The sequence below is a fragment of the Condylostylus longicornis genome, unplaced genomic scaffold, assembly GCF_029603195.1.
Source record: "Condylostylus longicornis isolate FDR11 unplaced genomic scaffold, ASM2960319v2 ptg000426l, whole genome shotgun sequence".
NCBI classification, from domain to species: domain Eukaryota; kingdom Metazoa; phylum Arthropoda; class Insecta; order Diptera; family Dolichopodidae; genus Condylostylus; species Condylostylus longicornis.
Genome location: NW_026578385.1, coordinates 54,343 through 69,728, shown reverse-complemented (window position 1 = coordinate 69,728; position 15,386 = coordinate 54,343).

The following is a 15,386-nucleotide window of genomic DNA, read 5'->3' as shown; positions in this document are numbered from 1 at the left end:
GCTTTGTTCTTTTAAATGAATCGGTAATAACTATATTTCATAAAGTAATCAATATGCATACACCTTTTTTCTTTATAAAATGTACATGCATGTGTACATTCATACATGAAATTTCAAACTCTTTTGCTTTCATAAATTCGAATTTTTTACCTAACTTTAAAAAATGAAAAATAAATTTTGTTATTATCAAAACAAAAATAACAAAATTTTTACCTAACTTAATTTAATTTTATTTTAGTTCAATGTTTTTGATACACTCGTTTGTTTGCAATATTTTGTTTCTTTCTTGCAAGATGCAAATGAAAACTAACGGAATGAAACGAGTCGAATTACTTATTAGTAGATATACTTTGGTTTTAAGTAGCAAGCTAGAAATTTTGTCAAAAAATATTCTAACAGAGAAAGAAATATTAGAGAATAATGTAACAATAGAGGTATTGCCATATATAAAGAGTTGTGTTTTATTTAAGGAAAATTTAATAGTCTTCGTGATTTCAATTCCTCAATTCACTTAAAATAAATTTGAAAGAATTCTTTTAGATAAAATTCCAAATAAAAATGGGAGTTTAGAACTCGACACAAATGTTAATAAAATAATTATTTTACAACAAGAAGTTTTTGTAGATTCCGATAAGAAATACATTATGAAAAAAGACTTAATTCAATTTAAAGACTCATGCATTTCCAACTTAATTAACGCAGGAAAAATGCACTGCAATTACCACAAAAATACTACTGAAGAAGTCAAACTAATTTCAACCGATATTATAGTAACAAAAAATTTAAGAGAAACCACAGTTTTTAACAATTGCGGACATCAGCAAATAATAAGAATAAGAGCCAATAACATAAGTAAGTTCAATAATTGTAAAATTTTGGTAGGAAATTACTCCTTCTGGACTAAAAAAGAGACTTATTATAATCAAATATTACCAAATATCGAACGTAATATAACAGTTCAAGAAGTAATAAATAACTTTCATTTAAACCATCTTTTCCTTCAAAACACAAATAATACTGAACGTATTAAAATGATAACAAATAGTAGCACGTGGAGATGGCACACAAGTATAACCTCCGATGTAATAATTATTATCATCATCATAATTTTAAGTTTCTTCCTCTTCTTGTCAATAAAAAAAAAATCGAATACGAATATACTTCAATCGGTGCAAGTAAGAGAGTATCGTGCGGACCCGATACTTCAGGGAGGAGTTATGTCATCCTCATCTCAACTACCAATATTAAAATTTGTTAAATAAAATCAAGAAAGTTAACCACACTGAAAAATTTTTGTTGTTTTAATTACAAACAAAAGAAAAGCGCCTAACTGAATAATAAAAAATTTAGTTTTGAAAAACAAAAAAAAATTAAATTTGAAATAATAAAAAATTAAATTATATACTGCAAGATAGATTAATCTTGGTCATTCAACCTTTTTCTTTCATTTGAAATACAGCTCGTAAGAATATTTCAATATGGGGGAAGAAATATTTATTGTAAAGATATAATTTGTACGAGGAAACAAAAATTAAAAATTTCATAAAAGAAATAACCATGCTTGAAAAGGATAGCCTGATTCCTATTATATATTGCTTTAAAGCTCCGTAACCTGAAGAAGAACTAAGTCAAGAAACAAGACAAAGAAACAACTTCCTGCAAAAAATCTGGCCTATGACTTACCTTAAAAATTACTTCCACCATGTATTAAATCCAGGTCAACGCCATAGAACAGTTAACCTACCTATACATGACACACTTAAACAAGTCGCCTACCTAAACTAAGTTTTGCGATATGGAAAGCGGGCGGAGCAGGTCGTACGACATGGGCCGATTTTTTCCCAGCACCAACCGACCATATACCTATTGTTTTGAATATAATGTTTCATCAGTAAGCTTTAAAAAAATATACATGCACACTTTATGTACGTATGTACTTCAAATTTCATTTCTTATTGTTCACGCGAAAAACTATAAACTGCTTAATTCTAATATCTTCATACATACATACATATATTTGAAAAAAATTATTATTTTGTTTTTGCCCAAAGCTTTTCTTTATTTGAAAACTTTATTTCTACCACAGTTTTGAATATTATCTTCACCCACAGTTTTGAATATTATGTTCCGATAGGACATTTAAAAAAATAGGTAACCATTCATAATCATTAGGGACCGGATTTTTAAGTTTTTACCTATTTTTAATAGTGCTTATGAGGACATATTTACCAATATGCAAATGCGCTTCATAAAATTTCTTTTTATTTTGCATCGATTTACAAATATTTTTTTTCAGGGTTTAACACCTTCTTCTAATATTTTTTGCCTTTTTTGACCTATTTCGCTATTTTCCAGCTACTTTGGTCCTCTATATGAGGAAAAAATTTCTAAAATAGGAAGTAAAATAAGGAATCATTATATTTGGGTTTCTATAAGTGAGACTACTGATGCGACTGGGGATTCGTGGCTAATGCAATAATTTTAGTTTTAAGTGTATATCAGGAAGAAAGTAAAATAAAATGTTTGTTAAATACTGCAGTTCTTGAAAAGACCAATAATATGACGTTAGCACGTTTTTTTGATGATTCCATAAAAATATTGTGCAGCAATTTTAAACTTAAAGGTAATTTCTTTAGTAGTACATACACACATATAAATTTCGTACGGGAAGACTATATCGCTAAGCGGCAAAATAATTTTATTTGTGGATTAAAATTTAATTTTAATTTAAATTTAATAAATAACTATATTTATTATTTGTGTTATTAAATAAAATGAAGATTTATAATTTATATTAATTAAATTTTGTCTTTTGTTCATAATATTTAGTATAAAAAAACATGAATTTGAAAAAGTAATGCTAAAGTTTATTTCAAAAGAAAAAATGACTTAATAAATTTCTAAGATTCGGTGTATTTTTTAAAGTTTTTATTGTTTTCATATTTAAATAAAATATGATAGTGTATTTGATTATCTATATATACGAGAAAAGAAGGACGTAAATTTTTTCAGCGGAAAATTTGGTAAGCCATACAAAGGGAAGCAGAAAAGAAGCATAGACTTTGAAGAAAAAATCCGGGTAATGTATCTATGATACATGCAAGATTGGTGAGTTTTAAAGCTTCGAGAAGATTTTTTTTTTCTGTTTTTATTTCTTCGTGACACGAAGTCAAATTTCTTACGGGTAATGGCTTTATGAAGCATGCATGTTAAATTCTAAGTAATGATTTTAAAAACGACTTTCTTTTTATTTTGTTTTTTTGTCGCTATACAAAGCAGTATTGCTTACGCATGACGGATAAATGATAGACGCAAGATTGATACTTAGTAATGGTTTTGGAAGCAAAAGTTTGTCTTTTTTTGTTTTTCTAGTTATGCTAATATATAAAGAGATGGACCTACGATGCATACAAGATTGATACTTAGTAATGCTTTTGGAAGCAAAAGTTCTTTTCTTGTTTTTTTTTGTTATGATACATTGTAAAATTTTGTACTGATAATGTGTCTATAATGCGTGCGAGTTTCATTTTCCGTAATTCGTCTTTTTTTTATCATGTTATAACACGATGTAAAATTTGTGAGATATACCGTTACATGAAAAAGAAACAAAAATTTATAAGAAGAAGTGAATTAGTCTTGATTTAAATGTTCAGTGGCTAAGTGTTTATAAAGTTTTCAAAATTTGTTAAAAAAGTATGTAAATCGATAAAAATTATTAAGTTGAATTCGTGATTTTGAAAAAACGGAACCGAAAAGTTATTCATTAAATTTATGGAGCAAAAGATACATTCAAAAAGTTTGTAATTTTTAAATTCATTATAAACTTTTCGGTTTTGAAATTTATTTGGTAAGGGATTATATTTTTACTATTTTCATAAGCTATTTTATATGACGTTTAAAATTATTAATTACATTAATTTTTTTGCATTTAGTTAGAATAAATTAAAACATTTGATAATATATCAATTTTTTTGGCAACGTTTGTTTTAAATCTTTGAAATTTAAAATTTTTTTTTAAAAATTTGTTTATGCTGCTTGTAATGCATTCCGAATGAATACCATTGACACAATTTTTTTAATTACAAATTCATATCTCAGTAATTGGTTGTGAATTAATTCTTAGGAAGATATCTAGACACCATTTCTTGCTACTATTTGCCGTTTAATTTTAATAATCGAAGTATAAGAAAATTTAATTTAATTTAATTTACGTCTTTTTACTTTAAATCTTGAATCTTATATTTTTAAGGTTTATTTGTAAACGTTCATGAAAATCTAAATAAAAAATGAAGCTTATCACTGATATTAAGTTTAACTAGATTCAAGAATTAAGTCAAAACTGAATTGTTGATTCATTGAAATTGAACTAAAAATTTTGTATAGAATTTAAATAAGTAATTGCAATTGTGGAGCTCAGAAGCAAAATACCCTGACCATCAAAAATTTTTCCAAGTATTGTAGCTGAAATCATATCCGTATGCATTTTAGAACCATTTAAAATATTTTGAATTTTCAAATGCAATTTTCTCGAGAAAAATTTTTGATGATTAGGCCACTTTGTTCTGAGCCCCACAATTCATGTTGCTTGAATAATAGTAAGAGATAACATAAAATAAAAATCTAATAACTCTTATTCTAATAGATCGTTAAACTTATTTTGTTCCACAAACTTTAGAGTTCAATAGGATTTTATTATATTTTCGTAATTCTGAAATTAAATGAGCTAAAAAACCTGTGGTGTAAGCAAAGGACATTTTTGGCGCTTAATAGCAACAGAGGGTGTTATTAATTCTGAACAAAGTACATGGAATGAAAAATATCCCAACGACACAAAAAGTCAATCAGAAGACATACATAAATTCAAAAAAAATAAATTTTGATAATTGTGTCGTAACCTCCAGACAATTTCGGCGTTCAGTGAGAAAAAAATTAAAGCTAATCCTGATAAAAATGTAGGATGCGATGAGTACACTAATATCGAAATGGAATCACGAACTATTAATTCAAGTTTTAATAATTGCAATGATGAAAACTACCTTCATTCAGAAAATAAAGTTATTTCAAGCGAGCTAGTGAAATGGTATATTAAGCATTAAATTAGACGAAGAACTTGTAATAAGCTGTTAAACATATTAGTTAAAGAAGGTCTCAATATACCAACCACTATTCAAACACTGATTGACGTAAGATGCGATAAAATTACAATAATTAAAAAAAAATTAACATTAAAGATGGTTTGCTCATCTTTGCCTATATCAACGTAAATTGAGTTCGAGTCAGACATTATGGCCTATTATGAGAGCGATTTCATTTCATAAAAAAATTTCACCGTTTCTAATTGGAGCTTATTTAGGAAGTAGAAAACCAGACCATGTTCAAGAATATTTAAATAGACTCGGTGAAGTGTGTAAGCTTTAACAAAATTCTTGTATTAAAATAAATAAAATATGCAGAAACTTATATATTAGAATATTTATTCGCGATGCTCCAGCCATAGCTTTTGTAACCGGAACAGTTGGCTATACTTCTGCAAATGGGTGTTCGAAATGTACTCACAAAGAAAATAAAATAAATAACAGATTAACTTACAGTACTATAGTAGCTCCTTTAAGAAACGATGAAGATTTCAGAAAACGCTCAGACAAGACATATCATAACCAGTTTTTCAGTCTAACGCCCATGTGTTAGAGCGAATAAATATTAAAATGATTTCTCAATTTCCATTAGATGTTATGCATTTAATTGACTTGGGAGTTACAAAAAAAAATACTTACATTTATTTGAAGCAATAACCACTTAGGGCAAAATTAAGTCTTGATGTAAAGCAAATTTTGGATGTTAAATTCACCTCTTTAAAATCTTTTACATTAAAAGAATTTTGCAGGAAGCCAATGAGTTTTAACGAGTTAGCTAGATGAAAAGCGAGTGAGTTTCGACAGTTCATACTATATACTGATATAGTTGTATTTCGAGATGTACTTAATTCTGAATTTTATGAAAATTTCCTTTTACTACAGGGAGCTTATAGACTGGTTTCTTGCCCCAAAAATTGCCAAAAAAATTTTGATAGTGTTCAAGAAATGCTTGAAATATTTGTTCATAATTTTAAATTTTTTTATGGAAAAGATACAATAAGTTATAACGTACACAATTTATTGCATTTTGCTGAGTGTGTTAGAAATATGGCAATGTTGACAATTTTTAAATCAATTGAAAATTGTATGCGAGACTGCCGCCAAAATATATTTGAACAACAACATAACCGTTTTACAGAACGAAATTATAAATTGAGTGAAAACCCAAAAAAAAATTGGGCTACATAGAATAAGAAGAAATAAGTTTAATATAAGGTCTTCTTCTATATATTCAATTATCATTTTGATACCAAATAATTATTGTTATATTCAACCTCTGACACCTATATAAATCAAAGGATTTTTCAGAAACTCTGAAGAGGTGGATTATATTATTGGTTTAAAATTTTTGGAAGTGCGTAGCTACTTCAACGAACCTTTTCAATCCAAACGAACATTAGGAATCTGTCTGAGAAGAATTTGTTTTAATACCTTCATTACACCAGTGTATTGTTTAAAAAAATGTAAGATATTTTCACAATTTTCAATAATAGATTGATAAATGGAGAACCCTGACAACACTTATAGTTTTAATATATTTTACTTAACTAATTTGTATTTTAGTTTCTACAGGTATGTTTGTCGAAGAAACTCAAAGTCTTTTCGATATGCAAGCAAACGTTGGCAATATATTTTTCATAAATTGTTTGAAAAAACACTTTTCTTTCTATTTAAAAATTATTTATATTAGTTGTACCAGTAGAGATGGAAAGCGAAGAAAATGCAATAGACACTCCAAAGGTTTACAAAGATTTTTTAACTGTTGGTATGTAAAACAAAAGAAGATATGCGTATATTAGTAGGCAAAATAAGCACACTGCAAGCAACTTTAAACAAGCACATAGTACTTCTCGAAAAAATATGTAATAAAATTTTTATCCCAAAATTAAACCTCCAAATCTTTCCAATCAAAAATCTAGACGAATTAAAAAATATCGATGAGAAAATACAAAACATATCTGAGAATGACTTGGATGACTTATAATTTAAATTATGTAACTTTAAGTAGAACTTAAATATATAAAAAATATTGTTTTTTTTATTACTAACAGATATTTCATATAAAAGCTCTCATTGGAAAAGGTCGTCCTTCTAAGTGTTTTAAACTACTTTTTACTGATGAAACCCTCTTACAAGTCAATTGGAACGGAACAAAAAGCAAGTTCGCTGTTAAAAATGTAATTAGTATAGAGCTCGAATGGCAAAAAAACGTTGTTACAAAAAGTACGGGTACTTCTAGAAGGGCTAGAGACATGGGACAAAGGGCATTAGATAGAGTTTTGCCTGTCCCAGAAAAAGCAAGAATTCCACCCGCCTTTTAAAATAATCCAAAAAAATAAAAACACGGCAACATCCAGGCAAGCATTGATCAAATAACCTTCTAACTATGAGACTACCACGCTAACCACTAGGCTACGCAGTACATTGAATTTTCCTTTATAATTCTATATTTTATTCATATTTCGTATAACTCTTCAAAAACCATCCTATTTTACAATATATATATATAGCTACTTCTCAGGTGGTAAAAAGTACGGGTACTTCTAGAAGGGCTAGAGACATGGGGCAAAGGGCATTAGATAGAGTTTTGCCTGTCCCAGAAAAAGCAAGAATTCCGCCCGCCTTTTAAAATAATCCAAAAAAATAAAAACACGACAACATCCAGGCAAGCATTGATCAAATAACCTTCTAACTATGAGACTACCACGCTAACCACTAGGCTACGCAGTACATTGAATTTTCCTTTATAATTCTATATTTTATTCATATTTCGTATAACTCTTCAAAAACCATCCTATTTTACATTATATATATATAGCTACTTCTCAGGTGGTAAAAAGTTCGGGTACTTCTAGAAGGGCTAGAGACATGGGACAAAGGGCATTAGATAGAGTTTTGCCAGTCCCAGAAAAAGCAAGAATTCCGCCCGCCTTTTAAAATAATCCAACAAAATAAAAACACGACAACATCCAGTGAAGCATTGATTAAATAACCTTCTAACTATGAGACTACCACGCTAACCACTAGGCTACGCAGTACATTGAATTTTCCTTTATAATTCTATATTTTATTCATATTTCGTATAACTCTTCAAAAACCATCCTATTTTACATTATATATATATAGCTACTTCTCAGGTGGTAAAAAGTACGGGTACTTCTAGAAGGGCTAGAGACATGGGACAAAGGGCATTAGATAGAGTTTTACCTGTCCCAGAAAAAGCAAGAATTCCGCCCGCCTTTTAAAATAATCCAAAAAAATAAAAACACGACAACATCCCGGCAAGCATTGATCAAATAACCTTCTAACTATGAGACTACCACGCTAACCACTAGGCTACGCAGTACATTGAATTTTCCTTTATAATTCTATATTTTATTCATATTTCGTATAACTCTTCAAAAACCATCCTATTTTACATTATATATATATAGCTACTTCTCAGGTGGTAAAAAGTACGGGTACTTCTAGAAGGGCTAGAGACATGGGAAAAAGGGCATTAGATAGAGGTTTACCTGTCCCAGAAAAAGCAAGAACTCCGCCCGTCTTTTAAAATAATCCAAAAAAATAAAAACACGACATCATCCAGGCAAGCATTGATCAAATAACCTTCTAACTATGAGACTACCACGCTAACCACTAGGCTACGCAGTACATTGAATTTTCCTTTATAATTCTATATTTTATTCATATTTCGTATAACTCTTCAAAAACCATCCTATTTTACATTATATATATATAGCTACTTCTCAGGTGGTAAAAAGTACGGGTACTTCTAGAAGGGCTAGAGACATGGGACAAAGGGCATTAGATAGAGTTTTACCTGTCCCAGAAAAAGCAAGAATTCCGCCCGCCTTTTAAAATAATCCAAAAAAATAAAAACACGACAACATCCAGGGAAGTATTGATCAAATAACCTTCTAACTATGAGACTACCACGCTAACCACTAGGCTACGCAGTACATTGAATTTTCCTTTATAATTCTATATTTTATTCATATTTCGTATAACTCTTCAAAAACCATCCTATTTTACAATATATATATATAGCTACTTCTCAGGTGGTAAAAAGTACGGGTACTTCTAGAAGGGCTAGAGACATGGGGCAAAGGGCATTAGATAGAGTTTTGCCTGTCCCAGAAAAAGCAAGAATTCCGCCCGCCTTTTAAAATAATCCAAAAAAATAAAAACACGACAACATCCAGGCAAGCATTGATCAAATAACCTTCTAACTATGAGACTACCACGCTAACCACTAGGCTACGCAGTACATTGAATTTTCCTTTATAATTCTATATTTTATTCATATTTCGTATAACTCTTCAAAAACCATCCTATTTTACATTATATATATATAGCTACTTCTCTGGTGGTAAAAAGTACGGGTACTTCTAGAAGGGCTAGAGACATGGGACAAAGGGCATTAGATAGAGTTTTGCCTGTCCCAGAAAAAGCAAGAATTCCACTCGCCTTTTAAAATAATCCAAAAAAATAAAAACACGACAACATCCAGGGAAGCATTGATCAAATAACCTTCTAACTATGAGACTACCACGCTAACCACTAGGCTACGCAGTACATTGAATTTTCCTTTATAATTCTATATTTTATTCATATTTCGCATAACTCTTCAAAAACCATCCTATTTTACATTATATATATATAGCTACTTCTCAGGTGGTAAAAAGTACGTGTACTTCTAGAAGGACTAGAGACATGGGACAAAGGGCATTAGATAGAGTTTTGCCTGTCCCAGAAAAAGCAAGAATTCCGCCCGCCTTTTAAAATAATCTAAAAAAATAAAAACACGACAACATCCAGGCAAGCATTGATCAAATAACCTTCTAACTATGAGACTACCACGCTAACCACTAGGCTACGCAGTACATTGAATTTTCCTTTATAATTCTATATTTTATTCATATTTCGTATAACTCTTCAAAAACCATCCTATTTTTCATTATATATATATATAGCTACTTCTCAGGTGGTAAAAAGTACGGGTACTTCTAGAAGGGCTAGAGACATGGGACAAAGGGCATTAGATAGAGTTTTGCCTGTCCCAGAAAAAGCAAGAATTCCGCCCGCCTTTTAAAATAATCTAAAAAAATAAAAACACGACAACATCCAGGCAAGCATTGATCAAATAACCTTCTAACTATGAGACTACCACGCTAACCACTAGGCTACGCAGTACATTGAATTTTCCTTTATAATTCTATATTTTATTCATATTTCGTATAACTCTTCAAAAACCATCCTATTTTACAATATATATATATAGCTACTTCTCAGGTGGTAAAAAGTACGGGTACTTCTAGAAGGGCTATAGACATGGGGCAAAGGGCATTAGATAGAGTTTTGCCTGTCCCAGAAAAAGCAAGAATTCCGCCCGCCTTTTAAAATAATCCAAAAAAATAAAAACACGACAACATCCAGGCAAGCATTGATCAAATAACCTTCTAACTATGAGACTACCACGCTAACCACTAGGCTACGCAGTACATTGAATTTTCCTTTATAATTCTATATTTTATTCATATTTCGTATAACTCTTCAAAAACCATCCTATTTTACATTATATATATATAGCTACTTCTCTGGTGGTAAAAAGTACGGGTACTTCTAGAAGGGCTAGAGACATGGGACAAAGGGCATTAGATAGAGTTTTGCCTGTCCCAGAAAAAGCAAGAATTCCACTCGCCTTTTAAAATAATCCAAAAAAATAAAAACACGTCAACATCCAGGGAAGCATTGATCAAATAACCTTCTAACTATGAGACTACCACGCTAACCACTAGGCTACGCAGTACATTGAATTTTCCTTTATAATTCTATATTTTATTCATATTTCGCATAACTCTTCAAAAACCATCCTATTTTACATTATATATATATAGCTACTTCTCAGGTGGTAAAAAGTACGTGTACTTCTAGAAGGACTAGAGACATGGGACAAAGGGCATTAGATAGAGTTTTGCCTGTCCCAGAAAAAGCAAGAATTCCGCCCGCCTTTTAAAATAATCTAAAAAAATAAAAACACGACAACATCCAGGCAAGCATTGATCAAATAACCTTCTAACTATGAGACTACCACGCTAACCACTAGGCTACGCAGTACATTGAATTTTCCTTTATAATTCTATATTTTATTCATATTTCGTATAACTCTTCAAAAACCATCCTATTTTTCATTATATATATATATAGCTACTTCTCAGGTGGTAAAAAGTACGGGTACTTCTAGAAGGGCTAGAGACATGGGACAAAGGGCATTAGATAGAGTTTTGCCTGTCCCAGAAAAAGCAAGAATTCCGCCCGCCTTTTAAAATAATCCAAAAAAATAAAAACACGACAACATCCAGGGAAGCATTGATCAAATAACCTTCTAACTTTGAGACTACCACGCTAACCACTAGTACATTGAATTGTCCTTTATAATTCTATATTTTATTCATATTTCGTACAACTCTTCAAAAACCATCCTATTTTACATTATATATATATAGCTACTTCTCAGTTGGTAAAAAGTACGGGTACTTCTAGAAGGGCTAGAGACATGGGACAAAGGGCATTAGATAGAATTTTGCCTGTCCCAGAAAAAGCAAGAATTCCGCCCGCCTTTTAAAATAATCCAAAAAAATAAAAACACGACAACATCCAGGCAAGCATTGATCAAATAACCTTCTAACTATGAGACTACCACGCTAACCACTAGGCTACGCAGTACATTGAATTTTCCTTTATAATTCTATATTTTATTCATATTTCGTATAACTCTTCAAAAACCATCCTATTTTACAATATATATATATAGCTACTTCTCAGGTGGTAAAAAGTACGGGTACTTCTAGAAGGGCTAGAGACATGGGACAAAGGGCATTAGATAGAGTTTTGCCTGTCCCAGAAAAAGCAAGAATTCCACTCGCCTTTTAAAATAATCCAAAAAAATAAAAACACGACAACATCCAGGCAAGCATTGATCAAATAACCTTCTAACTATGAGACTACCACGCTAACCACTAGGCTACGCAGTACATTGAATTTTCCTTTATAATTCTATACTTTATTCATATTTCGCATAACTCTTCAAAAACCATCCTATTTTACATTATATATATATAGCTACTTCTCAGGTGGTAAAAAGTACGGGTACTTCTAGAAGGACTAGAGACATGGGACAAAGGGCATTAGATAGAGTTTTGCCTGTCCCAGAAAAAGCAAGAATTCCGCCCGCCTTTTAAAATAATCTAAAAAAATAAAAACACGACAACATCCAGGCAAGCATTGATCAAATAACCTTCTAACTATGAGACTACCACGCTAACCACTAGGCTACGCAGTACATTGAATTTTCCTTTATAATTCTATATTTTATTCATATTTCGTATAACTCTTCAAAAACCATCCTATTTTTCATTATATATATATAGCTACTTCTCAGGTGGTAAAAAGTACGGGTACTTCTAGAAGGGCTAGAGACATGGGACAAAGGGCATTAGATAGAGTTTTGCCTGTCCCAGAAAAAGCAAGAATTCCGCCCGCCTTTTAAAATAATCCAAAAAAATAAAAACACGACAACATCCAGGGAAGCATTGATCAAATAACCTTCTAACTATGAGACTACCACGCTAACCACTAGTACATTGAATTTTCCTTTATAATTCTATATTTTATTCATATTTCTTATAACTCTTCAAAAACCATCCTATTTTACATTATATATATATAGCTACTTCTCAGGTGGTAAAAAGTACGGGTACTTCTAGAAGGGCTAGAGACATGGGACAAAGGGCATTAGATAGAGTTTTGCCTGTCCCAGAAAAAGCAAGAATTCCGCCCGCCTTTTAAAATAATCCAAAAAAATAAAAACACGACAACATCCAGGCAAGCATTGATCAAATAACCTTCTAACTATGAGACTACCACGCTAACCACTAGGCTACGCAGTACATTGAATTTTCCTTTATAATTCTATATTTTATTCATATTTCGTATAACTCTTCAAAAACCATCCTATTTTACATTATATATATATAGCTACTTCTCATGTGGTAAAAAGTACGGGTACTTCTAGAAGGGCTAGAGACATGGGACAAAGGGCATTAGATAGAGTTTTGCCTGTCCCAGAAAAAGCAAGAATTCCGCCCGCCTTTTAAAATAATCCAAAAAAATAAAAATACGACAACATCCAGGCAAGCATTGATCAAATAACCTTCTAACTATGAGACTACCACGCTAACCACTAGGCTACGCAGTACATTGAATTTTCCTTTATAATTCTATATTTTATTCATATTTCGTATAACTCTTCAAAAACCGTCCTATTTTACATTATATATATATAGCTACTTCTCACGTGGTAAAAAATACGGGTACTTCTAGAAGGGCTAGAGACATGGGACAAAGGGCATTAGATAGAGTTTTGCCTGTCCCAGAAAAAGCAAGAATTCCGCCCGCCTTTTAAAATAATCCAAAAAAATAAAAACACGACAACATCCAGGGAAGCATTGATCAAATAACCTTCTAACTATGAGACTACCACGCTAACCACTAGGCTACGCAGTACATTGAATTTTCCTTTATAATTCTATATTTTATTCATATTTCGTATAACTCTTCAAAAACCATCCTATTTTACATTATATATATATAGCTACTTTTCAGGTGGTAAAAAGTACGGGTACTTCTAGAAGGGCTAGAGACATGGGACAAAGGGCATTAGATAGAGTTTTGCCTGTCCCAGAAAAAGCAAGAATTCCGCCCGCCTTTTAAAATAATCCAAAAAAATAAAAACACGACAACATCCAGGCAAGCATTGATCAAATAACCTTCTAACTATGAGACTACCACGCTAACCACTAGGCCACGCAGTACATTGAATTTTCCTTTATAATTCTATATTTTATTCATATTTCGTATAACTCTTCAAAAACCATCCTATTTTACATTATATATATATAGCTACTTCTCTGGTGGTAAAAAGTACGGGTACTTCTAGAAGGGCTAGAGACATGGGACAAAGGGCATTAGATAGAGTTTTGCCTGTCCCAGAAAAAGCAAGAATTCCGGCCGCCTTTTAAAATAATCCAAAAAAATAAAAACACGACAAGGTCCAGGCAAGCATTGATCAAATAACCTTCTAACTATGAGACTACCACGCTAACCACTAGGCTACGCAGTACATTGAATTTTCCTTTATAATTCTATATTTTATTCATATTTCGTATAACTCTTCAAAAACCATCCTATTTTACATTATATATATATAGCTACTTCTCAGGTGGTAAAAAGTACGGGTACTTCTAGAAGGGCTAGAGACATGGGACAAAGGGCATTAGATAGAGTTTTGCCTGTCCCAGAAAAAGCAAGAATTCCGCCCGCCTTTTAAAATAATCCAAAAAAATAAAAACACGACAACATCCAGGCAAGCATTGATCAAATAACCTTCTAACTATGAGACTACCACGCTAACCACTAGGCTACGCAGTACATTGAATTTTCCTTTATAATTCTATATTTTATTCATATTTTGTATAACTCTTCAAAAACCATCCTATTTTACATTATATATATATAGCTACTTTTCAGGTGGTAAAAAGTACGGGTAGTTCTAGAAGGGCTAGAGACATGGGACAAAGTGCATTAGATAGAGTTTTGCTTGTCCCAGAAAAAGCAAGAATTCCGCCCGCCTTTTAAAATAATCCAAAAAAATAAAAACACGACAACATCCAGGCAAGCATTGATCAAATAACCTTCTAACTATGAGACTACCACGCTAACCACTAGGCTACGCAGTACATTGAATTTTCCTTTATAATTCTATATTTTATTCATATTTCGTATAACTCTTCAAAAACCGTCCTATTTTACATTATATATATATAGCTACTTCTCACGTGGTAAAAAGTACGGGTACTTCTAGAAGGGCTAGAGACATGGGACAAAGGGCATTAGATAGAGTTTTGCCTGTCCCAGAAAAAGCAAGAATTCCGCCCGCCTTTTAAAATAATCCAAAAAAATAAAAACACGACAACATCCAGGGAAGCATTGATCAAATAACCTTCTAACTATGAGACTACCACGCTAACCACTAGGCTACGCAGTACATTGAATTTTCCTTTATAATTCTATATTTTATTCATATTTCGTATAACTCTTCAAAAACCATCCTATTTTACATTATATATATATAGCTACTTCTCTGGTGGTAAAAAGTACGGGTACTTCTAGAAGGGCTAGAGACATGGG